Source organism: Aquarana catesbeiana, linkage group LG09, assembly GCF_042186555.1.
Source record: "Aquarana catesbeiana isolate 2022-GZ linkage group LG09, ASM4218655v1, whole genome shotgun sequence".
Taxonomy (NCBI): domain Eukaryota; kingdom Metazoa; phylum Chordata; class Amphibia; order Anura; family Ranidae; genus Aquarana; species Aquarana catesbeiana.
The window spans coordinates 159,189,818-159,209,461 of record NC_133332.1 but is presented as its reverse complement, the minus strand read 5'-3'; positions in this window follow the sequence as shown (position 1 = coordinate 159,209,461).

The following is a 19,644-nucleotide window of genomic DNA, read 5'->3' as shown; positions in this document are numbered from 1 at the left end:
ATCCCCAGTAATATTATTACAATTTGAAAAGATGCTTCATAAGGCTTTAAAACAAACCTCAGACCAAATAACAAAAAGCCTAACCAAAGAAATAAGAGAGCTGGGAAACCGCACCGCAGCCTTAGAAATAAAAATGGATGAAATTGAAATTACAACCCAAGAAAATATAACAGAATTGGAACAATTAAAAAAAGAGAATTTAATACTTCAAACTAAGCTTGAAGATTACGAAAATAGAGCCAGACGTTCAAACTTGCGCATAAGGGGAATACCTGAAACTGTGACAGACCTGCAATCTACTATTACTGCTCTATTACAAGAACTAAAGCCAGATATCCCTATTGAACGTTTAGAACTGGACAGAGTACACAGAGCCCTCACAGCCAAAAAGAAAGATGGACCCCCACGTGATATAATCACAAAATTTCATTATTACAGAACGAAAGAACAAATACTAATTGCTGCAAGAGAAAAAAAGGAACTTAATTTTCAAGGACACAATTATCAAATTTTTGCTGACCTATCCCAACTTACTATTACTAAAAGACGATCCATGAAACCCCAACTAATGGAACTGCAACGCCACAACATTATGTATCAATGGGGCTTCCCCTTTTCAGTCAGATTTAACTACCAAGGTACAATTTACAGAAGCAGATCAGCAGATGAACTACAACAAACCCTTTTAAAATTAAATCTGACAGAACCCACAAGCAGCAACACTCCCACATGCAGAAGAATGGCATCATCTTCACCTTCAGGCAGCACCCAGAAAATTTCAGAACAAAATGGGAATCATCATTCTCACAAAAGAGGCCGTTATGCCACATCATCCATGGACCAAGAAGATTCAATGGACTGACATCCTAATTCCTGATATCTCTTCATTTATTATACTAAGAGATGGTTCTCTATAAAAAACCTATATTTATAACTGAATGTAACTGCATTCTGATAGTCACACACTGTGTGGGATCGTGTTACATTCCAGTTATATTTCTTATTACTTCTGATTCATATAGCCTTAGAATATATAAGTGAAATAAGGAAATTCTTGTTCAGTTATATATTATCAGGTAATAACAATAGATTTATTACTTTTTAGGACAAATATGTTCAATAATCCAGAAGTAATGGAACCTTTTTCTTTCTATTCTTAAAACAAATATATTATTACCTAACTAGTTCCTAGAATTATGTTTTTGTTTATTCTAATCTGAAGCAATACAACCTCAATTTTATGAGTTAACATATCTAAACAGTTACATATGAATAAAATATGTAATTGTTTACTCTAAAAGGGTTAAAATCCCAAAATAATTCAAACTATCTTCATCAATACCAAAGTTATTAACAGTACCTTTCTAACTGAATTATTTAGCCTAGGGCAAGACTAACCATATACAACCACCCTGGAATAAATAATTTCAACAAAAACTATATTCTGCACTCCAATTAATGAAACATCATTTTGATGTCTTTTGACATAGCACTTCTCTCCTGTAAGCGGAAGATCCGTGTACCCCCATTAGCCCTCCTCATTCTCCCAACCATATTATGTGGGAGTGTGACGAAGGCACTTATTCCCCTGAGAGAGATATTTATTCTCTTTCACGGGTAAATTGTGATTACTTGCAAAAAATTATTTATACAATGTATCATCTAATCTCATATGTTTTTTGTTTACTCTTTACTCCAGAATTCACTGGTTTCTTTTCTATCTATTCATCTCTTCAGTCCACACAGGTTGATCTGCGCAGTCAGCTCTGCATAACAAAAAGTAAGTCAAAACTATTTGATCTATTGCCATGGCACCACTGAATATACTTTCCCTGAATGTTCAGGGAATAAATGTCCCTCAAAAAAGGACCAAAGCCTTCCGTACTTTCCATAACAAGAAGGCTCACATAGTATGCCTCCAAGAAACACACTTCACCAAAGATTCTACTCCAAAATATATTTCTCCTTTTTATCAACAAATTTACACGGCTTCTGCCTGTACCAAGCAAAGGGGAACTCTAATTACATTTCACCGATCCACACCATTCACCTTATCATCAGAAATTAAAGACCCAGAAGTTAGATACCTGATACTCATGGGTTATATAATGGATACAGCAATCACGGTGATTTCCTACTACGCTCCTAACAAACAACCTACACCATTCCTCTCACATATATTACAAGTGATTAATACACACAAAATAGGAACAGTGATAATGTGTGGGGATTCGAACCAGGTCCTCCTCCCATTTCTAGATAAATCACCTTTTACACCATCCAAAATAACCTCTAGATTACCTTTTTCTCAACTTCTTTCCAAATACAATCTGGTAGATTCATGGAGAGAAAGTAACCCAATGAAAAAGAAATTCACTTATTTCTCGCACCCTCATCAAACCTTCACCAGAATAGATCATATTTTTCTAACAATAGGAATGATACCAGAAATTATTGCATCAGATATAATTCCGATTCCGTGGTCTGACCATAATGCAGTATACACTACTATAGCCTCAGCCATACCAAAAGCGCATGACCCAACGTGGTACTTACCAGACATAATGCTCAAACACCCACTACATCAGATGGCCATTGAACAAGCTTTAAAGGAATACATATCAATTAATAATACAACAGACATCTCCCCAATAACACTGTGGGAAGCTCATAAGCCTGTCTTGCGTGGTACAATACAAAGACAAATGGCACTATTTAAACGGGAACGCAAAAATCTAGCAAAAAAACTAGAACTCAATTTTAATGCAGCCTACATATCATTCCAAGATAATCCATCTCAGAGTACAAAATCTCATCTGGAAAAATCTAGAATGGAATACGATCTATTTCTCACTGAGTCAGTTGATAAATCCCTCAAACGCTCCAAACACAATTTCTACATGAATACAAACAAACCAGGTACATATTTGGCTCGGGCATTAAATTCAACTAACAAATCTTTCAAACCAATACGTTTGAAATTATCAAAAAATGTTTACACTTGTAATCCAGTTAAAATAGTCCATAAATTTCACTCACATCTCGCAACTTTATACAAGACAAACAATGAATTTAATCCTACAGAGGCTGAATCCTTCTTCTCAAAAATAACCTTACCTGAGTTATCTCAGAATCAAAAAAGCAGTTTGGATGAGCCTATAACTATAGATGAAGTTGCTAACGCCATAAAAGACCTAAAACTTAACAAAAGACCAGGCCCAGACGGCTACTCGGCTTTATACTATAAAACATTCTCAGAAATACTCTCTCCCATTCTCACTGAAACTTTTAACAAACTTCTAGATGGACATTCTTTTCGGCAAGAAACACTAATGGCAATTGTTTGTATGATCCCAAAACCCCTTTCTGATGATACTTCCTGTGTGAATTATCGGCCTATCTCTCTGTTAAACCTCGATATTAAATTATTAGCAAAAATAATAGCAAAACGCCTCAATAGCATTATAGGAAAATTAATACATAGAGATCAAGTAGGCTTCATGCCAAATAGACAGGCAGGCGATAATATACGCAGGGCAGTGTTATTGGCACATATTGCTAAAAAACGGAAAATCCCTTTATGTTTTCTATCTCTCGATATTAAGAGGGCATTTGACACAGTATCCTGGCAATATATGCAATATTCATTACAAAAATGGGGTTTTGGACCCCACTTTTTAACATGGATCAAAGCATTATATAATAAACCCAAAGCCTATATAAAATATGCTGGATACAAATCTGAAGCCTTTAATATCGAAAGAGGTACCCGACAGGGTTGCCCATTATCTCCCTTATTATTTGCCCTTATACTCAAACCCATGGCCCAATACATCAGAACAAACCAAACTATAACTGGCATTGAAGTAGGAGGTATTACACACAAATTATGTATATTTGCAGACGATATATTACTTTTTCTATCATCACCACAGGTCTCTGGTCCTAACTTAATACCAGCTCTTGATGGATTTGCAGCCCTATCCGGCCTTATGATTAATCCTAAGAAATGCCTAGTGCTTAATATTTCACTCACAAACATGGAATTGATCCCGGCTAGGGCTGCACTCCCATTCACATGGGCAGAAAAATCAATCCCATATCTTGGAATTCATTTAACAGCATCTCATTCTGACTTATTCTCAACCAATTATCCTCCTGTATTAAGACAGATCACAAATCTAATAAAACAATGGTCGCAACTTCCTTTATCCTGGATGGGGAAGATTAATGCAATCAAAATGACTATTCTACCCAAATTGCTTTATCTATTCAGAGTCCTCCCTATTCCAATTCCTTCCTATTTTTTGAGAATAGTACAAAAAAGAGCAACTTCGTTTATATGGGGCTCTTCTAAACCACGTATACCTATACACACACTACATCTTCCCAAAAATAAAGGAGGCCTGGGATACCCTAATTTTACTAACTACTACAGAGCAGCACATTTGGCCAGTCTGTCCAAATACCATGCAAAACAGGAAATCCCATTATGGGTATTTATAGAGGCTTCAGAAAATGACCCTCTATTAATATCAAATTTATTATGGCTTGATCCTAAAGACCGCTTTAAAATTGATAATCCCATAACTAAACACTTCTTATCTCTCTGGGATAAACTAAAAACCAAATATCAGTTACAATCTCCACACAATCCTCTCCTTTCTTTTATCAGAAATCTGGCCTTTTATCCGGCATGGATCTACCCAAATTCTTTTAAAGCTTGGACAACATCAGGCATTCAGACACTAAATGACTTCATAGCATCTAAATCATTCCTTTCATTCCCATCGCTTAGAGAAAAATATGATCTACCAAACTCTGAGATATTTAGATATCTCCAAATCAAAAATTTCTATACACCATTCCTAAAGGGGGATACACCATTATCCCAATTATCCATTTTTGAATCAATCTGTACAAAAGATCCATTTGCTAAAGGTACAATTTCATCACTTTATAATCAATTATATGGAGTAGCAAATCTTAATAGACCCTCTTACGTTCAGAGGTGGGAGGAGGACCTGGGACGAACTTTAGAAGACACGGACTGGTCTAACATATGGCTCACATCTAAGTCATCTTCACCCAACATCTTATCACTGGAGACAAATTATAAAGTCCTAACTCGCTGGTACCTTGTACCCGCTAGAGTGGCAAAATATTCACCTAATACCTCAGCTCTTTGTTTTCGAGGATGCCCAGAAATAGGCACATATTTACACATATGGTGGACGTGCCCAGTAATCCAAACCTTCTGGAAGGAAGTCTTCGTGATTGCATCTAAAATATTTAAAAAAATAATACAACCAGATCCATATTTAACTTTACTTAATCTAAAACCGGAATGGTTAACACTCTCTCAATTCAAACTTATGATACAACTAATAACGGCTGCAAAACAAACAGTGGCCAAGGCATGGAAATCTCCTACATTGGTACTAGCAGAAACAATTCACAGAATGAATAATACTGCCAGCTGTCACGTGAATTGACTATGCTATATATATGTGCCAAGTGTTTACTATGTATACATCTATTCATATTATCTTATGCATACGTACATTATGATGACATTTACTCATTGACTTCTGTATATGAATTTTACTATTGATCTGTATTTATATTCAGTATGCATATGTATTAATATGATAACACTTCATTACCCATTTTTCCATATGATGTTTATAATTTAGATGTATGTACAATTTTTTACTCTATTTAAAATCAACCACGTTTTCTACACGAGTCTACCACCTCATTCAAAGTCCCAAATTTCCCTTTTTTTGTCTTAACTGATTCCGGGATGGAGGCACATGCCATGTGCACTACTATACGGTAGACATGTGCATTCATTTTCATTCGAATGTATTTTCGTCCGAATTTTGGGTATTTTCCTTATCGATTTAACAAACGATAACGAACGTGCAGAATCCGAGAACCGAAAGATCCGACATAAACAAATGCTTTATTTTCGTTTTCGTTGTGACAACAGTTCGATATAGATAGGAGATTCGACATGACGCTGACAATAGCGATCTGTGTCCATCGAACCTGTGGTCGAATGTGCTTAACCTTAGCTCTATTAGTTCAAGATTATTCTACATAGAGAGAAAACATTCGACATAGAGAGAAAACATTCGACATTATAGAAACAATAGCAAAAAAGGTCGAATGTGGCTAACCTAACTCTATTACTTAAAGTTTACTCGACATAGAGAGAAAAGATTCGACATGAAGATTCGACGAAGCAGCAGACATTTATCGTCAAATGCTCCACCCATAGGCTATAGAAGAATTCTAATGTTGGTTGACTAGTAATAATAATTAATAAATATAATTATTACTAGTGTCATACAACATTAGAATTCTGCTATAGCTTGTAGGTGGAACATTCGACCAGAAATGTACGATTGCGGCGTCGTACAGTTTAGCTGCTCCATCGAATCTTCTTAGAACATTCGACAGACACCATGAGCCTTCAATGACAGATTCGACTTTAATTATTTTGGATTTTCGGACAAATGCATTTTTTAACGAAACAAAATAAATAAAAACGAATTTCTGGAGTAACTAAATAAATGTATTTTTCGGACGAAAACTAAATTCCGAAACAAAATATTTCAGTGTGCACATGTCTACTATATGGGCAGTAGACTTGATCTTCTATTGGGCAGAACTGCACTTTCCACTGAACTCTCACAGCTGTCAGCATCTGGTTCCAGGAGAATAGGCTCTCCATCTCAAGCCCTTTGCTACAGGTGGGGAACCCCATGTAGGGATGTTCTGGTGCCCAAATTCAACAACAGATTGGACAGGTTTGTCACAATGTCCAGGAACCTGGGGGCTTCGCAATGGAGGCTCTGGTGACACAATGGAATCAATTCTATTGGATCTATGCTTTTCCACCTCTCCAGATTATCCTTCACCTACTTCACAGGATTAGGAAGGAGGGTATCCTAGTGATCTATACCTATGTGGTACTCCAACATACTCAAGCTCCTGGCAGATGCTCTGTGGGTTCTTCTGGATTGTCCCAACCTCCTTTCTCAAGGGCTGGTGTTCCATCTTGTTTCTTGGTTGCTAACTTTAATGGCATGTCTGGGCCTTTCGGATTTACACATCATTACCCTCTTAAAAGCTAGAAAGTTGACTTCTCACATTTTCCATGCTTCTTGTTCTACTATTGCTAGGTGGATCAGATAAGACATCAGTTATACCTACAGACTTAAGGATAGGATTGCTCCCTTCCCTGTTAAAGCACATTCTATAAGATCTGTTAGTTTTTCATGGTTTTTTTAGCATAATACATATGTTTTTCGGATTTGTAAGTCTGCCACCTAAGCTTCTTTTCACAGGTTTGTAAATGTTTTTAAGTTTAAGGAATAAGGTGCTAAAAAGTTTTTCTAAATATATCAATCTCTTCTTGACCTATTTGTTATGTGGGCTTGTTTGCTGTGTTGCATAACCACCCCCCCAGTTGAATTATTTTTGAACGTTGTCATAGCTTGTGTTCTTTACTGTACAATGAAGAAACTAGAATTTTTGTCTTACATGTACAATCTGTTTCCTGGAGTACAGTACAGGACAATTTATCCTCCCCTCTGTTCTTATGATCTCACTATTGCTTGCTACAAAACTGAGGCTAACTAGGAGTGGGAGGAGTTATATAGGGGGATGTTCCTGCAGCCTTTATTTTTTGTGTCCAATCGCCTGAAGATAGCTACATATACAGTCATAAAGATTTAAAGACGCCTGTGTCCAGTACCATACTCCAGGAAACATATTTTACTGGTATGCAAAAATCCTATTTTGTTATGGTCAGGACTAGAGTTGGGCGAACGGTTCGGGCCAAGCAAAGGTTCGGCCTGAACATGGCCTGTTTGGCAAACACCTGAATTTGCAGGGCATTCGGTGGGTGTTGCACAGCGAATTCTAAGCCTTGATTGGGTAAAGGTTTGCCCAATCAGGGTGCAGTGAATAGCTGGTTGCTAAGGAGAGGGCTGGGAAGCTGTCCGCGGCATCCTTAACAACTGATAAGTTATCAGCTGTCAATGGGCTTCCCCGCTGACAGCTGAATATAAAAAAAAAAAAACATTGCCGGAAATAAATACGTGAAAAAAACAATGGCGTGGGGTCCCCCCTAGTCCATACCAGACCCTTATGCAAGCACACAGCCTGGCAGGCCAGGAAAGGGGGGGATGAGCAAGCACCCCCTCCTCCTGAATCATACCAGGCCACGTGCCCACGGGCTCTGCCCCCTCCCCAAAGCACCTTGTCCCCATGTTGATGGGGACAAGGGCCTCATTCCCACAACCCTGGGCTGTGGTTGTGGAGATCTGTGGGTAGGGGGCTTATTGGAATCTGGAATCCCCCTTTAACAAGGGGGCCCCCAGATCCTGCCCCCCATGTGATCATTCCTTTTTAAAAAATAAAAAAAACAATGTTCTCCGATGTAGATTCATTGTCAATCACGACAACGCCACCATCAGACCCGAGAAAGAAAAAAAATAATTCTCTACTGTCAATTTCACATAGGTTGGACTTGATGGACTTGTGTCTTTTTTCAACCTCACCTACTATGTAACTAAGGCAAACCGTCGAATGCCTGGAATATGCCCTCTTTGTGACGTCACCAACCAATGCATGCTGGGTCAATGATGTCACACCTATATAAGAACCGTCAAATGGCAAGCCAGGCATTTGGCGGTTTGCCTTCGTTGACAGCGATTTTTTTTCCTGTTTAACATGGGGACAAGGTGCTCTGGGGTGGGGAGGGCAGAGCCCCCCTGCCACACCCATGTTGAGGGCATGCGACTTTGTATGGTTCAGGAAGGGGGTGCTCCCTCGTCCCCCCTTTTCCTGGCCTGCCAGCCTATGTGCTCAGATAAGGGTCTGATATTGATTTTGGGGGACTGCCATTTTTTTTCTAATTTTGGCATGGAGTTCCCCTTAAAATGCATACCAGACCCAAAGGATCATCAAGGCACCGATCAGAATAAATTAATTTGCAGCACAGTACATAATGTATATAGGATATAGGATATTAGCGTGTTGCAATAATATTTTTTTCTTTCTGTCGAGTCCCAATACAGAGGTAAAAGCTGGTTTTATGTGTGTTGCTGAAAATGCATACCGTAGTTGTGAACTCAGTTTAAAATATTACATTTAAATATCCTTTTTTTAAAAACCAAGTAAAGTTTTTCTGGCTTCTTTTTTCATATTTTCCAGTTTCTTCTTACCTGTTCAGTGGCTTTGCCTTGGCTAGGCTTCACTAGTCCTCATACCTCAGTTACACCCCGTGGCCCTAAGGCCCCTTTTACACAGGCACCTCCGTTCTGTGGGATGAGCTTGCTCAGCGGGGGATCACTTTGATGATCCCCGCTGAGCAGGCAGATGACAGGTTCGTTTACTGAGTAGAGCGGTGATGGACAGAGTCCCGCTCTCCCCTATGGGGAGATCGCATGAAAACGGGCCGCTTGTCCGTTTTCATCCGATCCTATCCGATCCACGAGGCAGATGGAAAATAGGACCTCCATCCATCTGGTTTTCACAGAGAGGATTGGATCTGATAGCAGCAGGTGTCAGCAGGCATGTGACCGCTGACATCCGCCACTCCATAGAGGTGAATGGAGTGTCTGATCAGGGCCTGAAAAACTGACAGGCGGACCTGATTGGGCAGCCCGTGTGAAAGAGGCCAAAAACATTTGAAAGCTTCAGAGTTGGCCATAAATTACCACACACTGAAATTTTCAGATACCAGGAGGTCAAACACTTTCTCCTCACAAATGCCTGGCAGTCTCTAATTCCCAGAGTTAAGCCTAGTACACAGCGGGTTGAACAAAAAAAACCAAACTGTCAGCTCCAGTCGGAGCTGCTATACTAACTATGCAAAATATTCTTTCAGGCGGGGCCTAATACAGAGGTAAAAGCTGGTTTTACGTGTGTTGCTGCAAGTGCATACAGTAGTTGTGAACCCAGTTTAAAATATTATATTTAAAAATCCTTTTTTTAAAAAAACTAGTAGAGTTTCTGGCTTCTATTTACATATTTTCCAGTTTCTCCTTACCTCTTGTTCAGTGACTTTCCCTTGCCTAGGCTTCACTTGTCCTCATAACTCAATTACACCCAGTGGCCCTAAAACATTTGAAAGCTTCATAGTTGGTCATAAATTACAACACGCTGAAATTTTCAGATACCAGGAGGTAAAACACTTAATCCTCACAAGTATCTCATATCCCACCATGCAACATTCTCTCACTAAGTACAAACAGCAATTAACAGAAAACCCCACTCTTAATTTTTGTTTTCTTTCCAAAGCTACTTAACCATTGCTTTGCTACCTCTCTCACTTATCAACATACAGTGCCTTAAAAAAGTATTCATACCCCTTGAAATTTTCCACATTTTGTCATGTTACAACCAAAAATGTAAATGTATTTTATTGGGATTTTATGCGATAGGCCAACACAAAGTGGCACATAATTGTGAAGTGGAAGGAAAATGATAAATAGTTTTCAATTTTTTTTACAAATAAATATATAAATATCTGAAAAGTTTGGTGTGCATTTGTATTCAGTCCCTTTACCCTGATACCCCTAACTAAAATCTAGTGGAACCACTTACCTTCAGAAGTCACCTAATTACTAAATAGAGTCTGCCTGTGTGTAATTTAATCTCAGTATAAATATAGCTGTTTTGCGAAGGGATAAAGTTGTAGAGAAGATTAAAGCAGGGTTAGGTTTTTAAAAAATATCCCAAGCTTTTAACATCTCACAGAGCACTGTTCAATCCATCATTTAAAAATGGAAAGAGTAACAGCTAACAGAAGAACAAGTAGAACTATTGGAAGCACCACTTACTTTAGACGAAATATCAACTGCCATAGCTAGCTTCGTTAGGTCCAAATCCCCTGGTTCAGATGGACTTCCAATAGAGTTCTATTCCCAATTCAGTGAAATACTAACCCCTAAACTATTACAATTGTATAATTATCTATTTGAAACTGGGACCTTACCTCCATCTATGACAGAGGCTACAATAGTCCTCATCCCTAAACCCGGTAAAGATCTAGGTTTTCCAGAATCTTATCGGCCGATATCACTCCTACAGGTCGATATCAAAATACTTGCCAAAGTTCTATCGATTAGGCTTAATCAGGTAATATTAACATTAATACACGCAGACCAGGCTGGTTTCATGCCTGGACGCAACACCTCGTTTAATCTTAGGAAACTATACATTAACCTACAAGCTACACACGAGGAAGTTGGTACACGGGTTGTTGTGACCTTAGACACAGCGAAAGCCTTCGACTCGGTAGAGTGGAGGTATTTCTGGAGATGCTTGGAGGGCTATGGATTTGGCCCAAAATTTATTAAATGGGTCCAACTTCTATACCAGGCACCCAGGGCTAGGGTGATGGCTAATGGATGGTCGTCTCAGTTATTCAACCTCAGTAGAGGCACGAGACAGTTTTGTCCCCTATCCCCACTACTATATGCCCTGGCGGCAGAACCACTGGCAATATCCATCCGAGCAAACCCAGAGATCAGGGGACTTAAAATGGACTCTCTGACTGAAAAAATTAGTATGTATGCAGATGACACGCTATTGTACCTGGCAGACTCAGGCCCATCATTACGCAATGCACTCCACATGATAGAACAATTTGGAATACGTTCAGGTCTAAAAATTAATTGGGACAAATCCCAAATTCTACCAATTGATAGTTTTCCACCCCTAGAATCCCAAACCAGGCTCCCACTTCAGAGAGTAGATGTCATCAAATATCTGGGGATTTATATAACCAGATCCCCTGCAGACTACATATCTCTGAATATAACTCCTCTCATTTCCCTAGTTAAAAATAAAATACGGGTCTGGTCCAAATTACCATTAGGAGTCTGGGGTCGTATAAATTTAATCAAAATGATTCTACTACCCAAAATACTCTATGTTTTATGGCACACCCCCATTTATTTACCCTTAAAACATTTTAAATCCCTAGAGTCCCTCTTAAAGACATTTGTGTGGGGTAATAATAGGCATAAATTGGCATGGCAAGCCCTTAAAAATCCGACTGATCTAGGCGGCACTGCTCTACCCAATTTTAATCTATACTACATTGCAGCACAGCTATCACAGTTTTTCCATCTAGACAAAACCTACAGTGAGAGATTTCTAACGCTCATATGTCCTAAATGGGCACAGTACACCAAAGACCCGATATATGCAATAGCGGCAGACATGGGAGGGATAGAACTAGGAGACAGAAGACACACCATACTATACCACTACAGGAAAATATGGAATTTAGCAGCCTCTAGACTTGACATCTCACAGTTTAATGACTATACGCCGTTATGGCATAACAAAAATCTTCAGGAGTTTAATAAAATACAGGACACATCTATATGGTCCACACAAGGAATATTCTACCTGTATCATATATTAAAAGATGGACAACTTAAAACCTTTGACTTACTTAAAGAAGAATTTACAATACAAGACCAGATGTTCTTTAGATTCTTACAAATCCGTCACGCAATACAATCACAATTCCCTGACTCCTGCCCTAGTCCTGCACCTAATGTACTCATCGCTATAATTAAGAGCACAGACTCTCAAAAATTGATCTCGGCATTCTATAACTTGCTCTTAACCCCTGTAGCTTTAAAATAGCATATGGCCTTAAACCAAGATGGGACAGGGAGGTGGGAGCGGTGGAGGATGAGGAGTGGGGGGAAGCATTGGAGGCCTGTAAAACTGTATCCCCTAAACTCTCAGATAGTTTGACGCAGCTCTATATTCTCCATAGGGCATATCTCACGCCCCTCAGGGTGGCAAGATACAAGCACACACAAACCACCAGATGTCAGATGTGCGGGAGAGAGACAGGTACCTTTTTCCATCTTATGTGGGCATGGCCTAAGATAAAAGGCCTCTAGGAACAAATTGTGGCATTTCTACATGACACAATGGGTTCACCTTTAGCCCTAGACCCTAAACAGTGCTTCTGGGGTATAGTACCAGACACAACCGACAAATACACTAAAACCTTTTTACACAAAACACTCTTTGCAGCAAGAAAGGTTATAGCCAAAAAGTGGATGAGACAAGAGGCCCCCAAAGTAGTGGAATGGAAGGCGGAGATAAACAATACATTACCATACAAGAAATGTATATATATTAATAGAGGTTGCCCAGCAAAGTACAAAAAAAAAAAAAAAATGGAAAGATTATGGCACATATAAAATCCCAATAAAAAACATTTACGTTTTTAGTTGTAACATGACAAAATGTAAAAAATGTCAGTGGGGTATGAATACTTTTTCATGGCACTGTAAATGGGAATGTGACCCTTGCTCCTTACCCTTGCTCCTGGCGGAGAAAGATTGGACACAAATTTGGCTTACCATAAAGGCCTGATCACAAATTGAATTCTCCTTGGAGATGACCTATAAAGTACTCATTCACTGGTAATTGATCAAAAACTGATTAGCCAGCTTCATTACCACTTACTCTTCAAATTGCATCCAAGAGTGCACAGAGGCTGGCATGGTGAACCTGCTCAATAATGCAGCTACTCTTTGCCAAAATATAGAGAATAATCAACTTGCTATAAGGCCATCATATACACAAAAACTCCTTATGAAGCTCTAATAAACCGACAACATACATAAATCCACCTTTTACTTCCTGAGCCATTTCACAGCTGCCAATTGATTGCAAATGCCTGGCAGTCACAAATTCTCAGAGTTAAGCCTAGCAAGCAGAGGGTTGAACGAAAAAAAAATCAGCTCCGCTTGGAGTCGCTATACTAACTATGCAAAGTTTTTTTTTTTGGGGGGGGGGGCTTTGTGTATGTTTCTGTGATATTATGCATATTTGTGTTTTGATTTCAATGTTTTTTCTGTCTACATGTTGTTGTGGTATTAAAAAAGGGAAAATAAAATCTGATCAAAAAAAACTATGCAATGTTAGTATAGCAATCTCCCCCGCTAAGCTATTGTGTTCTGACAGGCGGACGGACCTCCCGCCAGAACACTCCCATTAGCGCTCTCTGCCATCTGCTGAGAACGCTGATCAGGAGTCGTCGGCTGCTGCTTTTCCAGCATTCACGTCTGACAGAAAGTGGCCAAGCGGCCCGGCTTCTGTTGGACAGATCGTCATACACACGGGCCAAATGTTGGACATTTTTTTTTCTGTCTCCCAACATTCGGCCCGTGTGTACCCAGCTATAGTAAAGACGGACGATCACAAACTATGGTCTACCAAATGTTGACAGCCAAGGTCACTGACAGAATGGCCTTATATGAAGAAGTATGGGAATCCTAAAGGATAAGTTCACCTTTGGGAAGCTAAAGAGTGCTGAAGTCTTGCTGCCACGTGGCTTTGTATGTGGCAGTCATTTTGGTGCATTTTTGAGACAGTACATTTTATATTGGTTTGTTGAGACCAGATTTTAAAATAAATTAGCATTTTTGGCTCCTGTGGTGAGCAGTTCTCTTACACAGCTGCACTACATATCTGTTAGCCTTGGAGAGTAACAGCCTTACCGATACCAGCACTAGAGGGTTACTTTCCTAAAAGGGGGTTGCTCCTAAAAACAAGATGCTGGAATCCATCCTTCTTGGAAAAATATCAAAATGCCTATATGCTACCTATAATTTAAGCAGCCACATCTTCTGGTGAGTGCAGTGTGTTGGTAGTGGTTATCATTGAAGAAGTACAAAAGTGGACTAGAACCATCCGGATATATGTTTAAAGGAGACACATCCACATTTTTTATAAGTTTTAAATGTACCATTATTAATTATTTTCATGGACCGGTCACTTGATATATAGATGAACTGAATTATATTTTATTTACACACTAATGCTTCATGTTAGTTAAAGGGACTGATATTATTATTTTGTTTTGCTTTTGAATTGCACATTCACACATTATTGTCTCATGGTAAGGGACAGTAGATTTATTCACTTGGATTCTTCACTTGATTCATTTATGCTTTGTGACATAGTTTTTGTTCATTTTGTTTATTGTGTTTGAGCGCAGCACTGTTTTTACTATTTTAAAATGTCACCTTCGGGAACATGTTACATGTTCCACCCATTTGTAGGGTGAAACATGTCACATGTTCCTGTTCCTGCAGCTGCTCCCCAATCCCAGCACTTCCTGTAAGAGCAGGGGCCTCCAAACTTCCTAAATCATCCCATCCAAGCCCTCTTCATCCCTAAACCTGCTGTCACTGTTTGAAAAGAGAGTGGCTGTACATAGGTCACCCACAGGTCTCTGTAAATCAATGAACTACAAGTACAACACCCTTTGTGACTGTTGGCTTTATTCTCAATAAACTATCAGGGTGCTGTTGAGCGCTTGAGTAGTTCATTGAGTCTTTCTGTCAGTGTGACACTGCCTGTCTGTACGATGTACAGGCAGACGGCTTACACCAACAGCCTGTAGGAGTCCTGCTTGGCATGGCACCTGTGATTTGCTGATTGCAGGTACAATGCTTTCCTGGCTTCCACAAAAAAAAAAAGAGTAGTAAATGCATAGTTTTACCTGTAAAAAAGCGCAGTTTGCATTTTTTTTTAAAGTGAACTTATCTTTTAAAGTGGACCTTCAGTAATTTTTTCAACTTTCCATCTATTAAATCTTCTGCCCTTGTTGTTAACTTTGATTAGTAAAACTTTTGTTTTCTGCCAGTAAATACCTTATAAGGCTCACTTCCTGTTTCTTGTCTGGTAAAAAGCCTAGCTTATGACATCATGCACAGCTCTCTCTCTCACTCTCATGAGAGTTTGCCAAGAAGGGAGGGGGGATGAGTCATAAGAGGGCCAATGAGAGCTGCAGGGATGCAGAGCTGGAGGTGTGCCTCTGTGTGTCTGTGTAAATCCATGAAGTGAACAGGCAGCCGCTTCAGCTGCCCACAGTTAAAATGGATGCAGCCAGACTCAGTGGAGGGAGATTTCTGCAGCATATTTGGCAAGTACAAAATCACAGCACAGTATATATAAAATAATATGCAAAGTGGTTGAGGGAAGCGTCAGAATGGCAAAGATGTTTTTATTACAAATTATGTGAGCATACTGCAGTTCCTCTTTAAGCTTATCTCCCCAGAATACTGATAGAGGGCTCCAAACACCCTAAATCATCCAAGCCCTCTTCTAATGTAACAGAAGACCCCCTTCCCCAGCCATGTTACTGCACCCCTGTCCTCTTGAGGATTCTCTCGATAAAGTAATTTTGATGATGAAACATCTTTCATGATTGTTACATGAAGGTTGTATATATTTATGTAAAAGTTGCACTGCATCGTTTAATAAATACTGTATGTGTATTCCTTGTATGATTTATCTCTACTGTACTGTAGAGGGGTATTAAACATTGCTTAAATTGCACTGTCAGTTGGTCTTCATGGTTAACTGTTGACTACTCTGTAGTTTGATTATATCAAAAATAAAAAGGATTGCACCAGAAAAAAAGAATACAAATGGAACACTTTGGGGCATATAAAGAGGTACAATCTGACATTAATCAAGCATTCACTGTAGGTGAAATATTTTCCATGTGTTTTAGATGACAGCAATTGATTTACCACCAGTGAATATTTGATGAAAATCACATTCACTGTTTTAAAAATATGCTCCTGTATATTACCTTTTCTAGAACTTACTATAAATGGGAAATAGCTAGTTGGTTAATTAGAACTTGTGAAATATTGCCTTCTACACGATAGTTGTATACAAACTATATCATAGCACAGAAGTCTTTGGGCATTCTGTCTGATGTTTCAAAATAAGCCAGTTTATCTTATTGGTTGAATTTAGAATTAATTGTTTTATAATGCAGCCACTTTTCATGGTACATAGATAGTGATAAATATGAAAAGCAATGTGTTTTCCGTTTAGTTCATTATCACCATTTCTTCCGCATTGAACAGATGGGTTGGCAAGAGCAGAAACTTCTGTTAAAAAATCTACATCTGCTTCAGGTAAATATTATTTACAGATCACTGAGATATTCTGCATTATATCAATTTTTCCCCAAATAACTCCTGTGCCAGAGTCTCTTAGGTCACAAAAGTACTCATGCAGAATTCTTTTTGTGGGCTTTCAGAGCAGCTGAACATAAAGAAGTAACTGTAAGCAAAGAGTGGCATCACATGCCTCTCCAGAGAACCCTAAATGTAATCACTGGGAGAAGCACCAGAGGCAAGATGAATAGTGTTCAGGTGATAGTAATAGGCCTTAACTGCTATTGCTTTCAGAAAATGCTGAGGGCTCCTGCCATCCACTGACAGTTTGTAGGAAATCTTTTTATTCCTTAAAGGACAGCTATCATACATTTATAGTGAGTAGTCATTTGAGCTACTGCTATACACTTTTCCAAATAAGATTTCTTTTATGATGTTAACAATTTAAAGTGCCTCTGCTACTAGTTTTAGAAAGTTGTATAAATGTGCTGCCTGTTAAAAAAAAAAAAAAAAAAAAAAAAAGGTTATTATTTTCTTGTCCTGCTGCCCACCTTGTCAGCCTTCATTCATTGGCTGAAAAATCTTCAGCATAGTGTCTGATGCCTGGTCCCCTTCTTGTTTTTCTGTGATTCCACCTGCCAGCCCCTATATCGCTACAAGGTGCTGTATTGAACCACAGCCCACATTTCAGAAGCAGGTATTCGACACACCCAGAAGTGTTATGCCCTGTACACACGATTGGACATTCCGACAACAAAATCCATGGATTTTTTCCGACGAATGTTGGCTCAAACTTGTCTTGCATACACACGGTCACACAAATCTTGTCAGAAATTCCGATCGCCAAGAACGCGGTGACGTACAACACGTATGACGAGCCAAGAAAAATGAAGTTCAATAGCCAGTGCAGCTCTTCTGCTTGATTCCGAGCATGCATGGTACTTTATGCGTCGGAATTGTGTACACACAATCAGAATTTCTGACAACGGATTTTGTTGTGGGAAAATTTGAGATCCAGGTCTGAAATTTTGTATGTCGGAAATTCCGATGGAAAATGTCCGATGGAGTCTACACACGGTCGGTATTTCCAACAAAAAGCTCCCATCGAACATTTTCCATCAGAAAATCCAACTGTGTGTACAGGGCATTAGAGATGGAGGACATTTTTCAGTCAATGTAGCTCCCCAACAAAGTGAGGATTGGTGGTTTGGGTGGGAGGACAGGAAATTACCCACACAAAAATAACCATTTTTTTACAACTTATTTTTAACTGGCAACAGAGTTGCTTTAACTAGTTGTATCTGTAATCAGCATATTTACAGCTAAACACAAGGCGGATAACAAAAGACTACTATTTAATCCAGATATGAGTTCATTTAAACAACACTTCCTGTAATTTCCAGCATGGTGATAATGATGTCTTCCATATTTCTGCACTCCAGTTCCTATGTTTTTGTTCATAGCATGTGGAAACAAGGCTAAGCGACTCAACTATGTGAGAAAACATAGAAACTGGGGTGCAGAAAAATGGCATCAGGTGCTCTGGACTGATGAGTCAAAATGTGAAATATTTGGCGGTATCAGGAGACAGTTTGCTCAGGAAGGGCCGGAGAGTGTTACAATAATGAGTGTCTGCAGGCAACAGTGAAGCAAGTTTGGGGCTGCATTTCTGCAAATGGAGTTGGATCAGTGGTGACCTCAATGCTGAGTTACACAGGCAGATAGTTATCCATCATGCCATACCATCAGGGACACCTGGCCCTAAATGTATTCTGCATCAAGACAACAGCCCGAACATGCAGTCAATGTCATTAAGAGCTATCTTCAGTGTACATAAGAACAAGAAGTCCTGAAAGGCCCTCACAGAGCCCTGATCTCAACATCATCGAGTCAGTTTTGGTTTACATTAAGTGACAGAAGGATTTGAGGCAGCCTACATTCACAGCAGATCTCTGGCTTGTTCTCCAAGATGTTTGAAACAATCTACCTACCGAAATCCTCCAAAATTGTGTGCAAGTGTACCTAGAAGAATTGATTCTATTTTGAAGGCAAGGTTTACTCACACCAAATATTGATTTGATTTGGATTTCTCTTCTGTTTTCTGCTTCCTTTCCATTTTGTTAATTAATAAAACTAAACTATTAACACTTCTACTGTTCTTCCAAAAGCATTCTGAATTTACAGCATTTTTTTAACACCTGTCTAAAAGTTTTGCGCAGTATTTTATGAGGCAGTGAGAGAGACACAGACGTGATCTGAGGGGCTGCTGTTACCCACGGAGGGGATCTATCCAGATCCATCCAGCCACAGTTCCAGAGGTCGGTGTGTTGATCCTGCCACAGCAGTCAGACGGTGACGAACTTCCAGCCTGAGAGGGATCCCGGCTATATCACCAGGTGTTCGTGAGGGCGTGGGCCGATCTGTTACAAGGTGGCCAGTCGGGCCTTTTGGGGAACTGGTCGCTTGATCCTTTGGGGGCAGGATGGGAGAGCGGGCGTTTGCCCATCTTTAACGACATGGTAGTCAAGCAACATTGCCTCACCAGTGCCCACATTTGTAGGGATACTTGCTCCCTGCTGAACAGTTACTACATTCTACTTTGCCTATCAGGATACTTTCAAGTACCCCTTTGTTTATCCTGCTCAACAGGACACCAAGTGCA